This window comes from Xyrauchen texanus, chromosome 43 (genome assembly GCF_025860055.1).
Source record: "Xyrauchen texanus isolate HMW12.3.18 chromosome 43, RBS_HiC_50CHRs, whole genome shotgun sequence".
Lineage (NCBI taxonomy): Eukaryota > Metazoa > Chordata > Actinopteri > Cypriniformes > Catostomidae > Xyrauchen > Xyrauchen texanus.
Genome location: NC_068318.1, coordinates 11,923,182 through 11,945,208, shown reverse-complemented (window position 1 = coordinate 11,945,208; position 22,027 = coordinate 11,923,182). Strand labels below are relative to the sequence as shown.

Below are 22,027 nucleotides of genomic sequence, written 5' to 3'. Positions count from 1 at the left end.
TTAAAGCTGCCTCGCATACATGGGCTGCGATCACACACAGGCAGCGTTTTATGAATGGTTATGTTCTCAGTGCGAGAACATAGCTATGGCAGCATTGCGGTCGCGGCTTTCTTTTGTAATGAGAGAAAGCCACTTCAGCCGCCCCCCCCCCCCACGCCTCGCCTCCTTCCTACGGGATTGGGGCAGGCGCCGTGGGTGATGAAGACGATCTGGGGATAATGACGGGCTCCGTTTCGCCGGGTAAAATCCCCTCGAAACCCCCCGCCTCTCCGGCATGCTTGCATTGGATGACGACATCACCGCTGCCTCGGAGAGCTTTACAGCGGCTTCTGATGCGGATGACTCGCCTGGGCCACCTTCGGGTCTGCTTGCCCAGTCTGAGCCTGACGCACAGAGTTCTGCAATGCTTCCCCGGGCTTGATTGGTTCCGCGGGCATGTGCGCCATTCACAGCCCCCCCCCGGTTCATTTCTTCCTAGACGTGCATGACAAGCTGAGTAAGCCGAGCTTTCTCGCTCCAACGGTCCCAGACCGCTCCGCCCTGCATGCCATGGCCCCCTCCTGCAAGTCCACCGGCCAAGACACTTGGGCAGTCCTGTTCTTGACGTGCCGCAGGAACTGCACTCGAACAGGCGATGGCCACCCTCGTGGTCCGGAAACGTAACACATGGCCGCCAGATTTCAACAGTCCCGGCACACTGGACGCGGACCACCGACCTCAGTCGTGGGGGACTGTTCCCCGGCCGGCCTGTTCTGATGAGTCTAGAGGACGCCTGCACTGGACCTCCTTCTCAGTCATGAACCCGCCCCCTGCTGGGAGTGCGGAGCAAGGTAAGTGCTTTGAGTCTTTCTCAGCACCAACGCCTCGGGACGCAACCTTGCCTCCCGGCTCCGAACTACCTGCTCCGCCCCGCTGTGAAGCCCCGCCGGGTACGTAAAAATACTTGTCCCTTTGGTGCCCCTAGCGCGGAGTTTGGAGGCGTGGCTCTCACCGCCCAACCCGTCACGCTGGCTGGGCCGGACCATTCGACTCAGTTACGCAATTCAGTTTGCCAGGCCCGCCCCCCTTCGTGGGCGTCCATTTTTCCGCAGTACACGGTGAACATGCCGGTTCCCTGCACGCGGAAATCGCTACTCTTTTACTCAAAGACGCGATAGAGCCTGTTCCTCCAACCGAAATGAAGAAGGGTTTCTACAGCCCTTACTTCGTTGTACCCAAGAAAGGTGGTGGCTTACGACCGATCTGGACTTGTGAGTTTTCCGTTCAAATGCTCACGCAAAAACATATCCTGACTTGCGTCCGGCATCTAGATTGGTTCGCAGCGGTAGACCTGTAGGACGCGTACTTTCACGTCTCAATTCTGCCGCGACATCGACCCTTTCTATGGTTCGCGTTCGACGGCCAGGCATATCAGTACAAAGTCCTCCCCTTTGGCCTGTCTCTGTCCCCTCGCATCTTAACAAAAGTCGCAGAGGCAGCCCTTGCCCCGCTCCGAGAAGCCGGCATCTGCATACTCAACTACCTCGACGATTGGCTCATCTTGGCCCCCTCGCGAGAGTTACTATGTGCACACAGAGACCAGGTGCTCAGCACCTCAGCCGTTTGTGGCTTCAGGTCAACTGGGAAAAGAGCAAGCTCACCCCGGTTCAGAGCATCTCTTTTCTCGGCATGGAGTTAGACTCAGTCTCAATGACAGCACATCTCACCAACAAGCGTGCGCAGTCAGTGCTGAAATGCCTCGCTTCCTTCAAGCCAGGAGCAATGGTCCGTTTAAAACTTTTCCAAAGGCTCTGTGGCACGCACCGTGTGATGATCACCACCGCCTGCCGCCAGACATTCAAACCCTGGACAGACCTCTGCTCTTTACGGGCAGGAGTACCCTTGCAGCAGGTGTCCCGACGCGTCCTGGTCATGACCGACGCCTCCAGATTGGGTTGGGGCGCCGTGTGCAACGGGCACGCAGCTGCGGGCCGTTGGAAAGGGGCCCAGCTGCGCTGGCACATCAACTGCCTAGAGTTGCTGACTGTTTTCTTTTCCCTGAGGAAGTTTCTCCCCTTAGTTCGGGACAAACATGTCCTAGTCAGGTCAGACAGCACCGCGGTGGTAGCGTACATAAATCGCCAAGGCGGAGTACGCTCCCGCCACATGTCACGACTCGCCCGTCATCTCCTCATTTGGAGCCAGCAGTCACTGCGTGCCACTCACATCCCCGGCAACCTCAATCTGATAGCGGACGCGCTGTCACGACAACGCTTGCCCAGTGGAGAGTGGAGGCTTCACCCCCAGTTGGTCCAGCTGATTTGGGAACGGTTCGGCAAGGCCCAGGTAGACCTGTTTGCCTCCCGAGAAACCTCCCACTGCCCGCTCTGGTACGCCCGAACAGAGGCTCCCCTCGGGGCAGACGCACTGGCACACAGCTGGCCCACGGGGCTGCACAAGTATGCATTCCCCCCAGTGAGCCTTCTTGCACAGGTGCTGTGCAAGGTCAGGGAGGACGAGGAGCAAGTCACCTTAGTGGCTCCGTACTGGCCCACTCGGACTTGGTTCTCAGACCTTATGCTTCTCGCGACAGCCCCTCCCTGGTAAATTCCCCTGAAGAAGGACCTACTTTCTCAGGGACGGGGCACGCTCTGGCATCCGTACCCAGACCTCTGGAACCTCCACATCTGGCCCTTGGACGGGACACGGAAGATCTAGCCGGTCTACCACCTACTGTAATGCAGTTGCTCAAGTCACTCAAGCAGTAGATATAGTAATTTATTATTGTAATAGCATTTCATAGTTTTAATACTGGTTCCATATTGAGGGCCAGTTTACTCAAAATTAAATAATTAATTAAAATAAAATCATTAAATATACACTGAAATTGTAAACATTTTAATTTTAGTCATATCTTTGCTAACCTTGAAAATTAAAAGGCTTGAAGCTTGCACTTTTTAAGCTAAGCATTTTTGTTTCGTGACTTTTCATTTTCAGGGTTACGTTATTGGCACAGCACTCAACGACAGTGGCTGTCAAAATGTATTTCTTTGGACATTCTGTTTAGTGAGTTTAGATGTGTTTGAGCTTGGTACAATAAAAGATTTCTTGTTAACTAGTGCAGATGAAGTTGCCATCTAAAAACTTACAATCATTTAATTGAGTGACATGCAGCCACAACCCTGAAAATGAAAATGAAAATACATGAAGAATTAAATGAAAAATCAACCTAAAGATAATGCTAAAATTAAAGTGGCTGCAAACTAGCGTGAAAATTAAATACAAGGGATATAATTATTATTTTATTATTTTTTTTTTTTTGTTTTTCATTGCACATTTATTTATTAATTAAAATATTTATTTCATGATTTAATTTTGAGTAATTTGTCCCTCCATAGTTTTGAGGTTTGTTCAAATGCCTAATCCTAAGTATGGTTTACACATACATCTCTGAGTTTTCTGATTAAGAGCATTTCATCTGGAAAACATCACATTATAATTAACATCTGATAAGCATCTTAAAAAGATCAGATTTACATACATTCTAAACGTATCAAAGAAATCTGCCGACTAATTTTATTTCTTACATTTGTGAGGTAACATCTTATAGATATATTGGCGATGAGCAAACAACGTAAAAACTATGTCTTCCAGATGTAAACACACATCAAATAGATGTCTCTGTGATGTACTTGTGCTATCAGGGAAAAGTAAAGATGTAATGATGCTTTCCTTTGTAAGCAGCACTTACCTAATATTTTACAACCGAAACACCAAGTAATGCAATCTAGAAGTAACATGAATAAAATCACATGAATGCAGCTCTCTTACACACATCTTTAATTTCCTTTGAGACATTTATTGTGTATCAGAAGACTCAAGTCAACTTCCTTTCATGCTGACTCATAATATAATTTCTAACCACTAGATGGCATACCAGTGAAAGAGAAAATTAAGCTTCACTAACAAAACAGAGGACTTTCAACAGCCCACCATCATCCATTGAATGTGGACTCACAATAGTGAATGACCACTATATTCAGTATTGTCTGAAATGTACATGTAACATATCCAGTGTATCCTTTTAATGACTGAATCAAAATTACTTCCAGATATTTACAATATATGTTTACACAGTTGAATGCCTGTATTAATATTTACCATCAAATAAATGAAGACTGTTAGGCTTCAGGTGTGTTATAGTAGCAAACACAAGGCATGAAGTGGGCAAGAAGGAGGGTAATGTGTTAGATGTGACATGCTATCTAGGTCATAAGAGGGGTGGGTGATGGTTTGCACCTCCTCATCAAGGCCTATATCGCAATACATTACTTTATACCCATCTGTCAATAAGCACACTAATGAACTTCTGCTAAATCAATGGGCATTGGAGGGACGTCTCAACGGCATCCTTGCACAGCTGTCAGTTGATATATAGATAGATACCCTGTCCTCATTTACTTACCATCATGTTGCTCCAAACTAATGTAACAATTAATCCTTATGTGTTCCATGGAAGGTGAGGGTGAGCAAATGTTGAAATTTTTTTCATTTTTTGGGGGTGAATTATTCCCTGACAGGAACTGCTGAAATAGCAGAAATGAGAGAGCAAAAGAAGAAATACGGTCCAATCTAAATCTTGGTTGATTAGCAGATACCATACTTCCTGTAAGCAACTCTGGCTCCAATACTCATGCACACTTGCTGATACAAAGCACCTGATAACATAGGTGCATGAGAAATGTAATGTTTCATTGCTATTACTGTAACAGACATCAATTTGAACTGATTATAATGGCTGAATTGAGATCAGTGAAACCGGTACATTATTCCATCAACGTTTTCTCTTCCTGTTTTTGTTTTGTTACATGAAACTCATGTTTTGACCTTTCATTTACAGTGCTGTATTTGGACACATAAGCTGCAATGAAAAATGTATGAATGCTTTTGGATAATACAACAAAATGTCAAACCAAGTACCATAGGTGAACTTGAGAGGAACTGACTTTATACATCCACTAAAATCACCTTGACACTAGTTGGTTAAAAGCAGTTGCAAAACTGACTCAAAAGTTAAGGTAGTTCTGAAAAAAAAAAAAGGTTTAGCATCTTTTATTTGGAGATGACACCTGGTTTAATATTTAGCTTTCTAATGCAGTAACAATCTACGCAGCCACTAAGGCTGAAACAGTTTTGCGTGCCCTTGCATTAAGTTGTGCCTTCTCGCAATATTTTGTATTCCCTCGCAATAAGTTTTGCATTCCCTCTCAAAAAACGTATCATGGTTTTACTACAGTAACCATATTTTAACCTTGATATTCATAGTAAAACCATAGTAATAATTATACAATAAAATGAAAACTGTTGTAATAAAAACCATATAGTTGTGGTTCTTATGGTTTTACTACACAAATACTGCAATTTAACTATGGTTTACTATAGTAACATTGTAAACTGTAACCTTAGTTTTTGGTGGAAATAATTTTTCTATAATATTATACAGTATATAGATCTGTTTCTCACCCACACCTATCATATCATGTCTGAACACATGGATTTAACCACTGGAGTCATATGGATTACTTTTACACTGCCTTTTTGTGAATTTTGAAGCTTCAAAATGTTTGGCACCCATTCACTTGCATTGTATGGACCTACACAGCTGAGATATTCTTCTAGAAATCCTTGTTCGTGTTCTGCAGATGAAAGAAAGTCAATCACATCTGGGATTCCAGGAGGGTGATTAAATCATGAGAGAATTTTCATTTTTGGGTGAACTCTCCCTTAAAAGGAGTTATTCACTCCAAAATGTAAGTATTCTCATCATTTACTCACTCTCATGCCAAATGATAATTTTTAGAAGAATATTTCAGCTCTGTAGGTCCATAAAATGCAAGTGAATGGTGGCCAGAACTTTGAATTTCCAAAAAGCACATAAAGGCTGTATAAAAGTATTCCAAATGACTCCAGTGGTTTAATCAATGTCTTCTGAAGTGATATGCTGATGCATGCACAGAGTGCTAGATGGCTCTGGGAAGTGTAATCAAGCTTGAAATTATGTTCACCAAGGTGACTCCTGATGTCAAGATGTACAGTAAAAAAGGAATTATATTTTGGTCTGTTCTCACCCAAAACTGGTTTGATTGCCTCTGAAGACGTGGATTTAACCACTGAAATCATATGGATTACTTTTATGCTGCCTTTTTGTGCTTTTTTGAGCTGGTCGCCGTTCACTTGCATTGTATGGACCTACAGAGCTGAAATATTCTTCAAAACATCTTAAATTTTGTTCTACAGAAAAAAGAATGTCATACATCTGGGATGGCATGAGGGTGAGTAAATGATTAGAGAATTTTCATTTTTGGGGAAACAATTTTTTTTAAAGGGACTGTTGATATAAACCAGGTTCCTATTAAACACACAACTGGCTTTAACACTGTGCTAAACTAAAAGATAAGATGTCTGGCTTGAGATAAATTCACTTCCCTTGAGTTTAAAGTTTCTGTCCAAGTCAAAATGGGCACCCTGGTTACCAGTCGGGGTATGTGATATCACTGTACAGGAAGTGGAAAGTTTACATCCCCTGGGCGAGCAAAGCTACTCAACATCACCACACAGAGGATTTGATACCTGCACAAAACAAAAACACAGCACATGTCAACTCAAACCGATACAGTGTACACCCATAGTAAGTCATATCCATCAGATGTAGCATATATTAACAATATTAAACTAAATCCATATCCCTTGTAGCAGCCGAACCTAAAACGAGGGCGTGTCTCATTCCACTACCTATTTAGGGCACTAGCAAGGGTCTTGATCCACTAAACACCAATTATTAAATTACCTTCAACATGATTAGAAGGATTACAAATTAAAACGTAGCTGGTATTTATCAAAGACATTGCTGTATAAAATGCCATGGATGATATTTTATTTATCATTAGTTTTCTTTGTTGTGAATCTTTGTTGTAGCTGTTAAATAGTACAGTGCTATTATTACGAAATCCTCTATTGCTGATAACTTGAAGACATGAAACTTGAAAAGTAATGATGTCAGTGAAATCTGAGCTGTATGCTGTTTACATGTACTTTTTTTGTTTGTTGCAAGGATGGAAAGGGTGGAGTGTTCATGAAAACTGTTTGAAACGATCATTTGTTTGCTATTTCATTTGCTAGTGGTGAAATTACACACATTAGCTTAAAACAATAACAGTAGCACTTACAGTAGTCTGCATTCAAATGGGAAGTCAACGTGCAAATTCCACAAATTCAGAAATCGATATGCATAATAAGGCATCACAGGTCATTAGGATCATGGTGTCTCTGTGTTGGTGAACTGCTGTCATGAGCTCATGTGTGGGGCTCCAGGGTTCTGTGGAATCCGGGTGAGCTGACACCAAATCCACCTTTGATATAAGAGCCTGATCAAAGCCTCCCTGTTTCGCCTGCCCGATTTTCACAGGATTACGGATTAGGGAGACAGGAAGCAGCGAGAAATGCGTGGAGACAGACAGAAAGGGAGAGGTGGAAGATGCAGAATGAGAGAGAGACAGACAAAAAGAGCATTTAGACGAAGCTATAATTATGTGGAATTAAATGCTGAATGCCGAAATAATGTGTAAAATGATGGTGAAATGTGTTAAAGGTGGTGTATGTAATTTTATCGATGTTCTCAATATGGAAAGACAACTATAAGTTAGCCATTTGTAAGTTGATTATCTCGAAAAGTGTAAACACTGATGCTCTGTGGTGCTTTCAAAACATTTATCCATTTTAGGGATGGGTCATGATGGTCAAGTCGTTGTCAAACAAGCAATTAGTCAAAACCAACCTAATTATACAAGACTTTCTAAAGACCAATTAGAAAACGAATCATTCAGACAACCAACCTACTAGTCAATAAGGAAAATAAGTAGTTTTGTGCACCCCTTCCAGCCCAAAACTGGCGGCATGAGTTTGGGGCGGAGCTATCTGTTTTTTTTACGACCAATGGCAGACATGGGGAATGTTCAGGAAAGCTGTTTGAAAACAAAAAGTCATTATTTTCGCAATTTCATTTTTGGTGAGTGGTGCAGAAATAACACTTCACCTTTAAACCCTAACAACTGTAACTTAACACAGAACATCCTGTGTTCTAAAACATTTATAATGGATGGCGCAATTCTAGGAAGCCATGGACCCCTTGAAAGTATTGCCAAAGTAGGCATTTTTCCTCTGTTACTCAATACGGCATCTATTTTCAGCCGGAAGAACTTCACAATCATTAAACAAATACTTCATAATGAGATGTTGTGGAACTATACTACAGATTTCTCCATTTCTGTCTTCACTCTGCTATATCTGATAAGGCGCCTGTGGTCACATCTTGCATCTGTGACATCCATTTCCCCTGAAACCCATGCAGCACCGTGGTCCTGTATTCATCACTACTACAGGTCTTTTGGAGTTATGTGGTCCTAATGCATTGAAATCTTGTAAGAATTTATTAAACATGGCGCAAGCAACTGAACACATGGGCCTTGAATGGCTCTAATTAATTACAATTCTGAATGAACCTTTTCTGAAATGCATCACAGCATGCACAAGCAGATTATGCATTCAGTTTCTCTTTAACTGTGATTGAAGAAAGCACAAAAAACAAGAAAATGGTTAGCATCTTGTCTGATTCTCATTGCATGGCCCGCATGAATATATATGCTATTGTGAGATCAAATGCTGTGCTGTATTGATGTGTAAGGACACATCTGATTTGCTGTTACAGTAGTGTACAAAATCTGATTTACCTGCTATATTTATAAAGCCAATGCACTATTGTGTCATTTCATGGAATTACAAAGCATTTTTCATGTGCTCTTCCTTTCGCATGCATGGACAGACTGCAAATACATTACAACTCCCACAAGAGAGCTGTTTATAGAAATGTACCATAAAATCACCCTCAGCAAGTAAACAGGCCCAGGTTAAAATGCCTGTTTAAAAAGCATTTATAGTCGATATTCTTACACCTCACTTGACACATTCACTCTAGACCAATTTAATCAAGCCCTGTACAGTGATTACTGTCGTAATCGTAATCCTACTTAAATGAAACATGCATGTATTGTTCATGTCTGCAGTGTAAACATTTCAGGATGATCCTCACCTCCACTTTCTGTTTAATATGTCGTGGTTCTTATATATAGTCTGGTGTTAGCACGTTGTTAAGTTGATGACGGCCCTTACAAAAAAAATCTAGAGTTGCCATAAAATTGTAGCAAACTTGATGCAGATTCACCACAAAGTTTTTTTCACATGCAAACAAGCATGTTATTCGCTGCAAATGTTTGTCAGAAGTTTGCATCTCTTCATCAGTAGTGGTGAACCTTCGGCAAGCCTTTGGTGACAGTGAAGAGTTTGCAGCGAAGCTTATTTGCAACAGAAAATTAATGAGAGAACAAATTTGCTGCCAGTTTGCTGCAAGTTAGCAGCAACTCTAGATTTTTTTGTACTTTATAAATGAATTTGTAATTCATTGCTTTACACCTCTGGGTAAATTTACCCAGGGGTGTAAAGTAATGAATTACAAATACTTTGGTTACTGTAATTGAGTATTATTAAATGAATTATATGTATATCTCTCTTGCTTTGTCTGCCATCTTGAAAGGACTTTTTGTTTAATTGAAATCTTCGGAGTGCATTCTGGATACGTGTTATTCTACAAGGTATATTAGCTCTTTTGGAATAGAACTACATTTTGAGACATCTTTTATATTGGGAGTGCACCTGCGATGCTGCCTATGTAGGCATCTCTGTAGGTTTTAGGATCAGTGCCAATGAAAGTTGTCTAGAATAAATGGAATATGCAATACAACATTTCAACGTTTATCATTTCAGAAGCTCTGCACCTATTTTGCATGGCAGATGTGTATATTAGCTCAAATTTTGTGTTTTAAGGCTTCTACTTATGATAAATCCTACAAGTTAAACTATGTGTGTACAGTAGTGTCAGAAAATATAAGGTAACCGAACAATCCATCTCAACAAGGGCTATTCAAATCAGCTCTTTCATGACCACTATCCTACAGAGTTTAGCTCCAGCCCTAATCAAACTTATTCGGGCAAGCTTATCAAGGTCTTCAGGATTCCTTTTTAAGATTAACATTTTTACTGATTCATAGAAATTACAAAGAAAAACAAAACATATATACAATGATTCAACATTTATCTCCCACTACTACTCCTCCTCCACCCCAATCAACCCCCGACCCCAAACAAACATCCCTGTGGTCTCACATAAGAAAAATAAAATAAAAAAATAAATGAAATAAAATAAATGTAATAATCATACACATCTAAAACTATGCCTCTCTCTTCACAGTCCCTACCCGAGTGTCCCCCAAAAACGTCAATTGATTGCCCCATTTCCCATCAAATGAATCCCAGATCCCCAGCCTTCTACACAACACCTCCTCGAAAGCTGCCACCTTCCCCATCTCCTCGCACCACTCCCGAATCGAAGGTGCTCAAGCTGACTTCCATCCCCTTTAAAACAATCTGTCTGCTTATCATAACACTGGTTTTATGTATTTATCTCCTATATCGATGACTGCCCCATCGCCCAAAACACAGAGCCGGGGACAAAATTAGAGTAATACACTGATGCCTCATGACCTTTTCCAAAAGCAGTAACCACCAATCCCAGAGTGTCTGCCACTTTAGGGAGGTGTATGCTACTCCCAAAAATAGTACAGAGCTGGTGACACAGCTGGAAATACCTAAAAGCCCTGGGAATCCCAAAATGTTAAAACAAATTTTCAAAGGATCTCAACACTCCACTCTCATATAGGTCACCGAGTGTAGCAACCCCTCTCACAATCCACTCTGACCAGCAGAAATGGGACTTATTAATACATAATATTGGGTTCAGTCATATGTTAGAGGCTTAAGATAAATGTCCAAATTAAGCACCCTGGACAATTTTGTCCATACAAAGTGCAAATGCGAGATAACAGGGTGTAACTTATCTTCTCCTTTAGTTGGATAGAAATGCTTTGCAATGGCGAAATAGTGGCAAGAACTTCCTGTTAAATACAAATCCAGGGAGGGGATCTCTCAGGTAGAAGTGACCAATGAGCCAAATATCTGAGACTAAATGTATAATAATAAAACAAAACCTTGGGTAGGCCTAGCCCACCATTGTCAATCAGTCTATGAAACTTATTAAAATGTAATCTGGGACGCTTACCACTTCAAATGAAGGACATCAAATTGCTTGAAATAAGAGAGGGGAACATCTATAGGGAGAGTTTGTAGCAGGTAGTTAAATTTTGTAATACAAATAATTTTAATAACATTAAACTTCCCAATCATAGATAAATGTAATGAAGTCCACCTGCCCACATTGCTTGAAAATGGCTTTTTATTAAGGAGTCAAAACTAAATCACACAAACTTTCTGGGAATAAAATACCCAAATATTTAATGCCCTATTTGGGCCACTGGAAGGTGCCTGGCTGAAAAGCCATTACTGGGCAGAATGCTGTCAGACACAAAGCTTTGGATTTAGACCAATTAACTCTGTATCCTGAGAATTTAGAGAAGGAATTAATAATCCTTTGGAGGCAAGGCATAAACAGTGCATCCGGAAAGTATTCACAGAGCTTCACTTTTAAATATTTTTTTTTTTACGCTACAGCCTTATTCCAAAATGGATTAAATTCATTATTTTCCTCAAAATTCTACAAACAATACCCCATTATGACAACGTGAAAGAAGTTTGTTTGAAATCTTTGCAAATGTATTACAGCCAATTACAGCCTCAAGTCTTCTTGTGTATGATGCTACAAGGTTGGCACACCTATTTTTGGGCAGTTTCTCCCATTAATCTTTGCAGGACCTCTCAAGCTCCATCAGGTTTGATGGGGAGCGTCGATGCACAGCCATTTTCAGATCTCTCCAGAGATGTTCAATCGGGTTCAAGTCTGGTCTCTGGCTGGGCCACTCAAGGACATTCACAGAATTGTCTTGTAGCCACTCCTTTGTTATCTTGGCTGTGTGCTTAGGGTCATTGTCCTGTTGGAAGATGAACCTTTGCACCAGTCTAAGGTTCAGAGAACTCTGGAGCAGGTTTTCATCAAGGATGTCTATGTACATTGCTGTATTCATCTTTCCCTCAATCCTGACTAGTCTCCCAGTTCCTGCTGCTGAAAAACATCCCCACAGCATGATGCTGCCACCACCATGCTTCACTGTAGGGATGTATTGGCCAGTTGATGAGCGGTGCCTGGTTTCCTCCTGACATGACGCTTGCCATTCAGGCTAAAGAAATCAATCTTTGATTCATCAAACCAGATAATTTTGTTTCTCATGGTCTGGGAGTCCTTCAGGTGCCTTTTGGCAAACTCCAGACGGGCTGTCATGTGCCTTTTACTGAGGAGTGGCTTCCGTCTGGCCACTCTACCATACAGGCCTGATTGGTGGAGTGCTGCAGAGACGGTTGTTCTTCTGGAAGGTTCTCCTCTCTCCACAGAGAAATGCTGGAGCTCTGTCAGATTGACCATCGGGTTCTTGGTCACCTCCCTGACTAAGGCCCTTCTCCCCCGATCGCTCAGTTCAGCCGGGCGGCCAGCTCTAGGAGAGTCCTTGTGCTTCCAAACTTCTTCCATTTACGGATGATGGAGGCCACTGTGCTCATTGGGACCTTCAATGCTGCAGACATTTTTCTGTACCCTTCCCCAGAGCTGTGCCTCGATACAATACTGTCTCGGATGTCTACAGACAATTCCTTGAACTTCATGGCTTGGTTTGTGCTCTGACATGCACTGTTAACTGTGGGACCTTATATAGACAGATGTGTACCTTTCCAAATCATGTCCAATCAACTGAATTTACCACAGGTGGACTTCAATCAAGTTTTAGAAACATCTCAAGGATGATCAGTGGAAACAGGATGCACCTGAGCTCAATTTTGAGTGTCATGGCAAAGGCTGTGAATACTTATGTACATGTGATTTTTTGTGTGTTTTATTTTAATACATTTGCAAAGATTTCAAACAAACTTCTTTCACGTTGTCATTATGGGGATTATGTGTAGAATTTTGAGGAAAATAATGCATTTAATCCATTTTGGAATAGGCTGTAACATAACAAAATTTGAAGTTAATCCATTTGTTTGTACCGCCGCTACCGGCTGTCTATAAAGTAACTTAATCCATCTAATAAGAATATTCCCAAACCAGTATATTTCCGAAATGTTATTCTACCATATCAAACGCCTTTTTGGCATCAAGTGAGATGGCAGTCTGATCATTCGCCACTGACCACATGATATTGATGAGATGCCTGATGTTATCAGAACAGCTGCAGCCCCGAATAAACCCCACCGTATCAATATGTATAAGAGATGTCATAACTTTACTTAATCGTTTAGCCAAAATTTCTGACAGTATTTTTTACTTCTAACTGGATCAGGCCTTACACTCGTTTGGATCTTTTATCTATAAAACAACTCCATCCAAAAGGAGGCATAAACACAAGAACATGTAGATTCATCCACATAGCTTCTCCGATGGCGTATTCCTCCACAAAACAAACTCCAGCTGCTAGGCGGAACCAGCACAAAAAGAAACACAAAAGGCCTCAGACAGTCCAGTAAATGTTCAGGACATTGAGTCAGGCCAATTCGGCAGTTACATGAGTGCAACAGATGCCCTAATCACACCAATGTTTTGCAAGAAATATTCCACAGAACAAACTCCAACCAACAGGAGGCGTAAGCACAAAGAACGTGCAGATTCATCCACAGACTGTCCCAAAGGAGTTTTATCAAACAAAACAAACACCAGCTGCAAGGCGGAACCAGCACAAAGAGAAACAAAGAAGGCGCTCAGTTTCCTCGGACGGTCAAGTAAATGTTCAGTGAGTCAGGCCCACTCGGCTGCATAGAATGTATCACACAATATGCTATTCACTCATTTGACTTTATGAAGGACATTGCTTGCTGTGGGCATGTCAATATTTTGCGGCCATCCTTAGTATCTATTCTCAATTTGGCCGGGAACAACAGTGCAAAAGCGACCTCTGTTGATATACGAGTTTCTTGCATTCCTTGAATTGATCACGTTTCTCTCTTGTCAAATTTGCAATGTCTGGGAACAAGAACATTTTGTGGTTCTTCCAAGAAAGCCTTCCTTTATTCCTTTCCTCGCATAACATGAGATCTTTATTGGATGATCTCAGAAATGTTGCCAGAATTGATCAGGGCCTGTCTCCCTCAGCGGATCTCCAAGCCGGAACTCGCTCAATTTCCATCTTATGGCCTGTTATGTCGAGCAGACTTGGGAAGAGCCCATCTAGAATTTTCACCATATCTCGACCTTCTTCGTCTTAAGGAATTCCAACAATTTGGATGTTGTTTCACAGGCTACGATTCTATAAGTCTTCCAACTTTTACCGGACACACTCCAAGTCTATCTTGGTTGCTAGCAGATTAGCAGCTAATTCCCTCTCCGATGACTCCAGATATTCATTCCGTTTCTCAACATCCGACACTCTTGTAACCATCTCAATGAATTTTGTCTCCATGGCAGTGATCGATCGATGTATTACAGCAAGATCCTTCAAGTCAGCAATGACCTTTTCCATCATTGCCAACATGTTCAACAGCTGACGCTGAATCTCTTTCATCGCACAATATAAATTGAGTTCCGGGCTTGCGGCCTCCTCAGGGGCTTCAGCTTTATCATGTAAGTGTCTTTTAATGTTTCCAGAGTCAGAGGATTTTGAATTCTTTGAAATATTGTCTTTCAAGTAGAGTCAAGAATATGAGCATTTCAAATCTCACAGGTTTATGACATAAATATTATTAAAACTAGCAAAGTGTGCAGAGCTCACCGTTCACATGTCCGACCTTTGCATGGCGCCACGTGACCCCTTCATGATTCCTTGAAAATTACTGCCGGCTGGTATGTAAGAGCATAGCTATTTAATTCCATTTGTGGAGGGTCATGTTCTGTAAAGTTAAAGGTGCTGTAAGTGATTTTAGCGTTCTTAAGCTTTCACGTGACTGAGCCATTGAATTAGCCACACCTCCTCATTCCAAAACTCCACCTTCCAAAGATAATTTTGAGACCAAATCCAACAAAGGAGCAACGCTATTTGTTCTTGTGGCTGTCAAATTCAACAGTGACACAATAGCGGCCTCAACTGACAAACATTATGAATGTCCGCTTCACCGTGGACAGGTGAAAAGCATCAATGCCCACGGTTCGTGGACACATTTTGCTTGCTGTTTACTAAGTCTACAGCTGTCACAGAGACCGTTGAGATATCTCAGGACACTTATTTCATGCATATCAGGGAGTAGGAACATTTTTTTGCATAGTTTTCCATTAAAAAAAATAGCTTAAAGCACCTTTATCTTCCCTGCTCTTACACCTGTCTAAAATTGTCAGATAATCTTGAATACCCTGATTAGATGGCTCAGATATGTTTGATACATTATAAATGACTCCGCTGGATGGCCACTTTATGCAAAGTTAACTTCCTGATCAAATGTCCCAGGTGTATTGGATTAAGGTTGGAGCTTATTCTCGATTTTGGATGGTTGCTCACTAGAAGTGGATTTTAAATAGCTTTGGCCTAGTGCAGGGCTTTTCACACCCATTTGTGCAAGGCCTTGATTTTTTTAAATGTAAGATGGGAGGGGAATAGGCATTTATTTTCATGAGGAAAGCCATAACTGGTTGGACAATTCAATAATATTCCTCAGGAAAGAACTACCTGATCTATAAAAATCTACAACCCGATCATAACCTTACCCCCCTAATCTAACCCTAACCAATCAGGTAGTGCTTTGCTCATAATTATGAATAACTCTTTCCCTACCATCCTGCGTTTTGGAAATCCACTGAAGGGCCAAATCCTGAAAAATTAACTTCCAATCCTGCCAGTAAATTTCAAGAAATCCTCAGGACCTTAAATAACTGGTTCAGGTGTGTTTGATTACAGTTGAAGCTGAATTCTGCAAGATGGTGGCCCTCCTGGAATAGAATATACCTGGTCTACGCACCTAAAAGTGCACGTGCTTGTGAAGCTGTGTCCCACTATAAACTATGCACTTACAAAATATACTATGCACTCAGCCATGTAGTGTATGAATTTTCAAAGTATAGTATCGTCCCAAAAGGGACACATAACTGTGTTTTAGTACACTGAAGCGCTTGCTGTTAGACAGCTGATGGAAGTGACGTTTCAAAGTTTCACTATCATCAGAATAGTATACAAAACAGATTTAAGTTCAACAAGAATTGTAAATTTCTTTTTTTTGTGACTGGTTAAGTGCTCTTGGAAAATATGTGTTTTTGCTGTTTTTTGAAGATAGAGAGTGAGTCAGGGATGCACCTTTAGTGTTAAGTGATGTTTGGGATACTAGGCACAAATGCACTGGATGTTGTCCTTAGCTGCCTGGGGTGAGGCAGCATCTCATTGCCTCAAAAGGGGGGCAGGATGTGTGAGGTGGGTTGGGCTGGGGGATGCATGCTCCAATCACCCACAAGCTATTGCAGGATATTTTATTTGTCCGCACATCCATCCATACAAGAAGGGGACCAATGGCTGCAGAGGAAGGGGATTTTCTGTCACAGAAACAGTTGGCACAGAAGCAACATATTACAGCATTATCCAACCCCCTCACGGTCGCTTGCCGTCATCTGCTCCCTCCTTTTGCTTTCCCTCTATATCGCTTTCCTGCAAGCTCTTTCAGCCATAAATGAAATTGCAACCAACCCTGCTGTAGACCAACTCTTGCAGCTGGGTGATTGCAACAGCAGGGCTGCAGAACATCTGTTTACATTGTCATATCTCTTGTTGACACAGATAACCCTCTGCATTCTTAATTCCTATTCATTTTCTTTCCTGTACAGCTTGTGTATGTTTCCCTCAGAGCCTTTCTTCAACCCTTTCTGCTTTCTCTTTTTCTTCAGCATTTAATCCAAGCTGTTTTCCTCTCTCCTGCTGTATCCCCACAGACTCCTCCCTCTGTTTCTCTCTTGCTCCCTCACTCACAGACGGACACACTCAAATACAAACACACATAGTACATACGCACACACACACACACACACACACACACGTCCTCCTCCCCCATCGCTGCAGTGTCTCAGAACTGCCTTGGAGCTAACAAGAGGGGAAATAGCACACCAACAATTATTAGAGGAGAGAGAGAGCGACAAAATGAGTGAATGAGTGCATGTATTTTAGAAGATTCGGGCAGATCCAAGGATGATGGTGATTCAGGACTAAAGGGACGGATTGTGTGCTGCCTCTGCATACCAAGCGAATGTTTGTCTGCTGCATTGCTGTTCAATGGACGGTAAACAGTGAAACGGTGAGGCAGCCCTTTCTCATTTTTTGCAATCCTCTTTGCACACACACCTTTTTCTGGCTTTCACACCAAGGGTAGCTTGCCTGTTAGTGCCCTTGGGTTTGTTTTTTGTTGAGATAGGTGAACCAAAGCATTTGTTCAAAGCATCTTGGAGTAGCAGAATGGCATTTTCCTCCATCTCGGTTAGGCGATATTGAGGGATGATGCAAAACCGGTTCTCTTAAGCCCTGAAGTGGACAGCAACTGTATGTTTGAGGACTGAACATATTACATTTCTTGCCCAATTACCACATCTCATGATGTGGTGGCTTGTGCAACATATAACGATCACACATTTTTAATTGTCATCTGGAGTATTGTACTAGGTGTAATGTGTACACGCCATGCTCTACTGACTGGTGAATATGTAAGGATCTGAATGAGGTGCACACCCTGCTGCTGTTCCTGCGTGTGGTATACCAAACGCCCCACATCAACATTCTCCCTAAGGCCATACACCTGCTGAGCTTTGACTCCCACCTCTCCATATTAACCAATGACACGTTCACTCTCCATCGATCTCTGTCAACCCGAGTGTATGTGTGTGAGAGGTGTGCATGGATTTGTAGTTTGCCCCCTATGCTCCCACTCCCCATTTTTGCTGAAAATGTTAATCAAAACATTTTTGCAAATAAAATTCCTTGGGATTGTTAAAATGGCAGCAGGAGACGGTGTAGCCTGGTGACAGGTTTGCGTGTCCATGTGTGAGAGGAACCCTTCAAAGGGAGGGGTTAGGTGGCTAGGGTGGGGGGGTATAATGGTGGAGAGATAGTAGGGCAGAGGGGCGGAGGTTGATACGGTACAAAGAACGAAAAAGGAGAGAAAGATGAAATACATCTAAAGAGGACTTTGTAAGAACTTGCCATAATCAAGAGACTGGATGCAGGCCTGCACACACATAGGGAAGAAAAATCACAAAATATTTCTCCTAGAAAGCAATGGCAATGGAAAGCCAAACAGAGATTTTTGATTCTTAGATATTTTCTTAAGAAAAGACTCTAGTAATCTTACATTACTAGAGTCTACTAGTTACTAGTATGTCCTCCAGTTTTAGAAGAGATCTCAGCCATGTCTCAAACTGTTCTTAGATTTTCAAAGTATGCAATTAAAAGTCTGAGATTTCAACTGAAATTTCAACAATATATTGGATTGGAAGTGTTTCAGTTGAAATATATATATATATATATATATATATATATATATATATATATATATATATATATATAAAATTTATAATGACTAAATCAACTTACTTTCATTAGGTTACACCAACATAAATAATTTTTAAGCATTAGAATAAGTAGAAATAACTCAAGTTTAAGGTAACAACAGCATGTATCCACTTTAAATAGTGCATCCACATTCACTTTATAGCTCTATACTCTAACTGTATGTCAACAATGGTCTCATTTTTGTTTATTTGTATTTCTCCTATAGAATGTTAAGAGAAATATATGAGACAAAGTTATTTAAATTATATTTACTACAAAGATAATAATGAGCTACAAAAGAGCAACCATTGAGCAATATTATTTTCTCTGGGGAGGATTGGCAAAGATGTCAGGCTTATGAATAGTTTTGCTCGCAAACTTCTTTTGTAATAGTAATTGGCCCATAGTAATGCTCAATAGAGCACTAATACAATAAAGATGCTGTTGTACTCACAAAGACAATAAAACAGAATATGTGAAGATGCCAGCGCTCCCCTCCCCCCACAGCCACAAACTGACCAAACTGCAGGATGGTTGTGCAACATCAGCTGAGTACCAGTTAATATTTGTACATCCTGTGCTGTCGTCTGATATGATGGCTGTTATGAGAGGCTTGACAAAGTATTTCTATTTATGTTATTTAGAGTATGTGTACAATTTGGGACACCTTGTTAAAAACCCATTTTAAAAACAAAACCCATTTTTATACCTGAAAATAATTTAGGAAGTGAAATTTTAGACACTGTTTAACACAGATAGGAACATTCTTGAAAAGGAAATGACAAAACATAGCCAACACATGCAACTTGCAGTGTGAATACTTGAACAATAATAACAATCTGATCTGCTTTTTTGTTTTTCGCACAGAATGGTTTGGCAAAACATCTCGCTGGTGAACTTACATGCACTGATAGCCAGCTGTTCCTTAATGCACATGATAAATCACACATCTGCCAGTGAGAATACAGTTTCTACATTCAATTGTTTTGTGACAAGTTAATAGTATTAAAACAGAAATGTATTTGATTATATGCATTTGATTATATGCATATTGTTATAAGGGACCAGTATGGTACTTCTTACAGGTTTATGCATAAGTCATATCTCTTAATATTGCTAATAAGGAACAATTTCTACAGCTCAAGTAACAAACTCTCTGCGTGTTATAAAATTGTTTTAAAACCCTGTTTAGGAAGTCAGTCAGTCAATCCTGTAACCTGTCTAAATACATAAAATCTAGGGCTGTTGAGACCTTTTTGCAATTATAGTCAGTATGTACTTTTTCATTGTTAGGGGAACAATCCCTTTCATTTGTCCTTCATATAACAAAAAGAAGAAAGTTCTGGTAGTTTGAATAAAGAAAATAAATATGTTAGCTTTAATAAAAATCAATCTCTGCAACATAATAGTGGCTGTATTGAAGAAACACCCATAACTGGACATGAAATTTGACATAGAACAATGCACAATCTTGTTCCTACTTCTACCATGTCTGCCCACCCTAGAAATAAGGAGAATTAACAACATGAGTACTTTTAGATGATTCAGATGTTGAGTGAAATTCTTGTATGACACATTCAGATTACTGGACAATTATGTTGAAAATGACACTGTATAACAAGGAAATCTGATTGATTACTGGAATCCCAAAAATGATGAATAATAATCATAGTTTTAGCTGGAGTTTCCCTTTAAGTGATGTCATAATGAAAAAATGCAGCATGCGTACTGTGCAAGACTTCTCTTCTGACATAGATTGGCTGAAATTAGAGTACTGGGTGAAGTCAACTGAAAAGAGCTTTTTCTGAGCAAACGCATGGAAAATCCTGACAAGTTTGGGGTCATGAGGGTCATGAGTTTTTGTGGAAACACATGTGAGGGAAGCCCTTTGTTGAGTTGAAACAAATCATTAGCTATAACCAAGTGATTAGTTTATATTAAAAGAATATTCTGGGTTCAATACAAGTTAAGCTCAATAAACGATTACAACAAAAATGTATTTTGTATCGTCCCTTCTCTTTAAAAAAAAGCTCAAATCGAGGTTACAGTGAGGCATTTACAATAAGTGAATGTGGTCAATTTTTGGAGGGTTTAAAAGGACAGAAATGTGAAGCTTATAATTTTATAAAAGCACTTACATTAATCCTTCTGTTAAAACTCATGTATTTTTTAAGCTGTAAAGTTGTTTAAATTGTTTTTGTGGACATTTTAGGGTTTAAGGGTTTGTTGACATTACATTGTCATGGTAACAAAGTTGTAAAATTGGCTATAACTTTACACAGAAAAGGCTAGAATGTTATTTTATCACATTAAAATCATGTTTACACACATATTGTTTATGTCTTGTGGATATAATTTAGAAAAAGTGAGTATTTTAATGTGCAACCATTTGGCCAGGGACAAGTGAGGACAGGGAGATGTTTAGTATAAAAATATGCTGCTAAATTGTGCCTATAGCATTACCATACAGTAAGTAGAGAAGGGTTGACTTTTGTTACTGTGAGCTAAAAACAAACAAACAGGCCTTAACTTAGAGACAATGTCTGACCATCAGGGGTGGACTGTGAAGAGAAATCGGCCCATAGCTTCCCCCTTCGGCATATCGCTGCTCCGTTTTGTGGCCCGTTCTGCATAACACAGCGGCTCATTTGAGCTTATCACTGTCCATTCGGCCCGCTTCGCAGCCAGCCTGGTTCTCACGATGGCCAGTTCACCCCTGATTGGTCCCAAAGTGCGTCAGCCCACCGGAAAAATGTCCGGTATGCCAGATTACCAATCCAGCCCTGCTGACCATTTGTATTACAATAGTATTTCCATCTGACATCCAGAGAGGATATAAGATAAAGACTAAAGGAATTATTTGAGAAACAATTCTTTGACCAACTGACAATCTAATTCAATAGCGACTTACTTCACTAGCATCTAGCTTGTTTTATCTTAAGAACGTGTTTGTATTGAACAGCCTCTGAGGTTGGATTCACACTACCTACAAACCAACATCTTGATCTTAGCAAAACTATATTAACTGAATATTTAAATGGCATCAATCTCTACTTATCATGCCAAGTTTGTGTCTATTTCACCTATACAGTTTTGTTTACGACATGTTTACAGTACGTATGTTCATTTACAAAGCAAAGTGATTCGGCATAAAAGCATTGTTGTTGTGACATCAGTAGGATGAAAATGATCTGACTGTTAAAACAGTTGTCAGGATCACATTTCTCCTGTTGGGTCAGCTCAGGATCAGCCTTTGTGTACAGTCTTTGTTATCAGCAGAGGTTTTTGCACTGTGAAGCTTTGCATATGAAAGAAAATGGTCTAATAATGTGTTGAGGTACACAGATCAAGGAAGCAGGTTTAAGCTTTGAGAACTGACATTAGCGGTTCTATTTTGTTTTTTTTTTTTTCAGCTGGGAACAATGTAATATTTG

At 40.7% G+C, this 22,027-nt stretch overlaps 1 protein-coding gene across 1 annotated transcript in view; it reads left to right on the top strand.

The window, feature by feature from the left end:
• Positions 1-17,082: 17,082 nt before the first annotated feature.
• The window catches only part of LOC127635473 (guanine nucleotide-binding protein G(z) subunit alpha-like), a 57,342-nt gene continuing 52,397 nt past the window's right edge, over positions 17,083-22,027 (top strand). The window contains exon 1 of the mRNA XM_052115560.1: positions 17,083-17,346. The gene's annotated coding sequence lies outside the window, so the exon portion shown is untranslated. The remainder of the gene's footprint in view (positions 17,347-22,027) is intronic.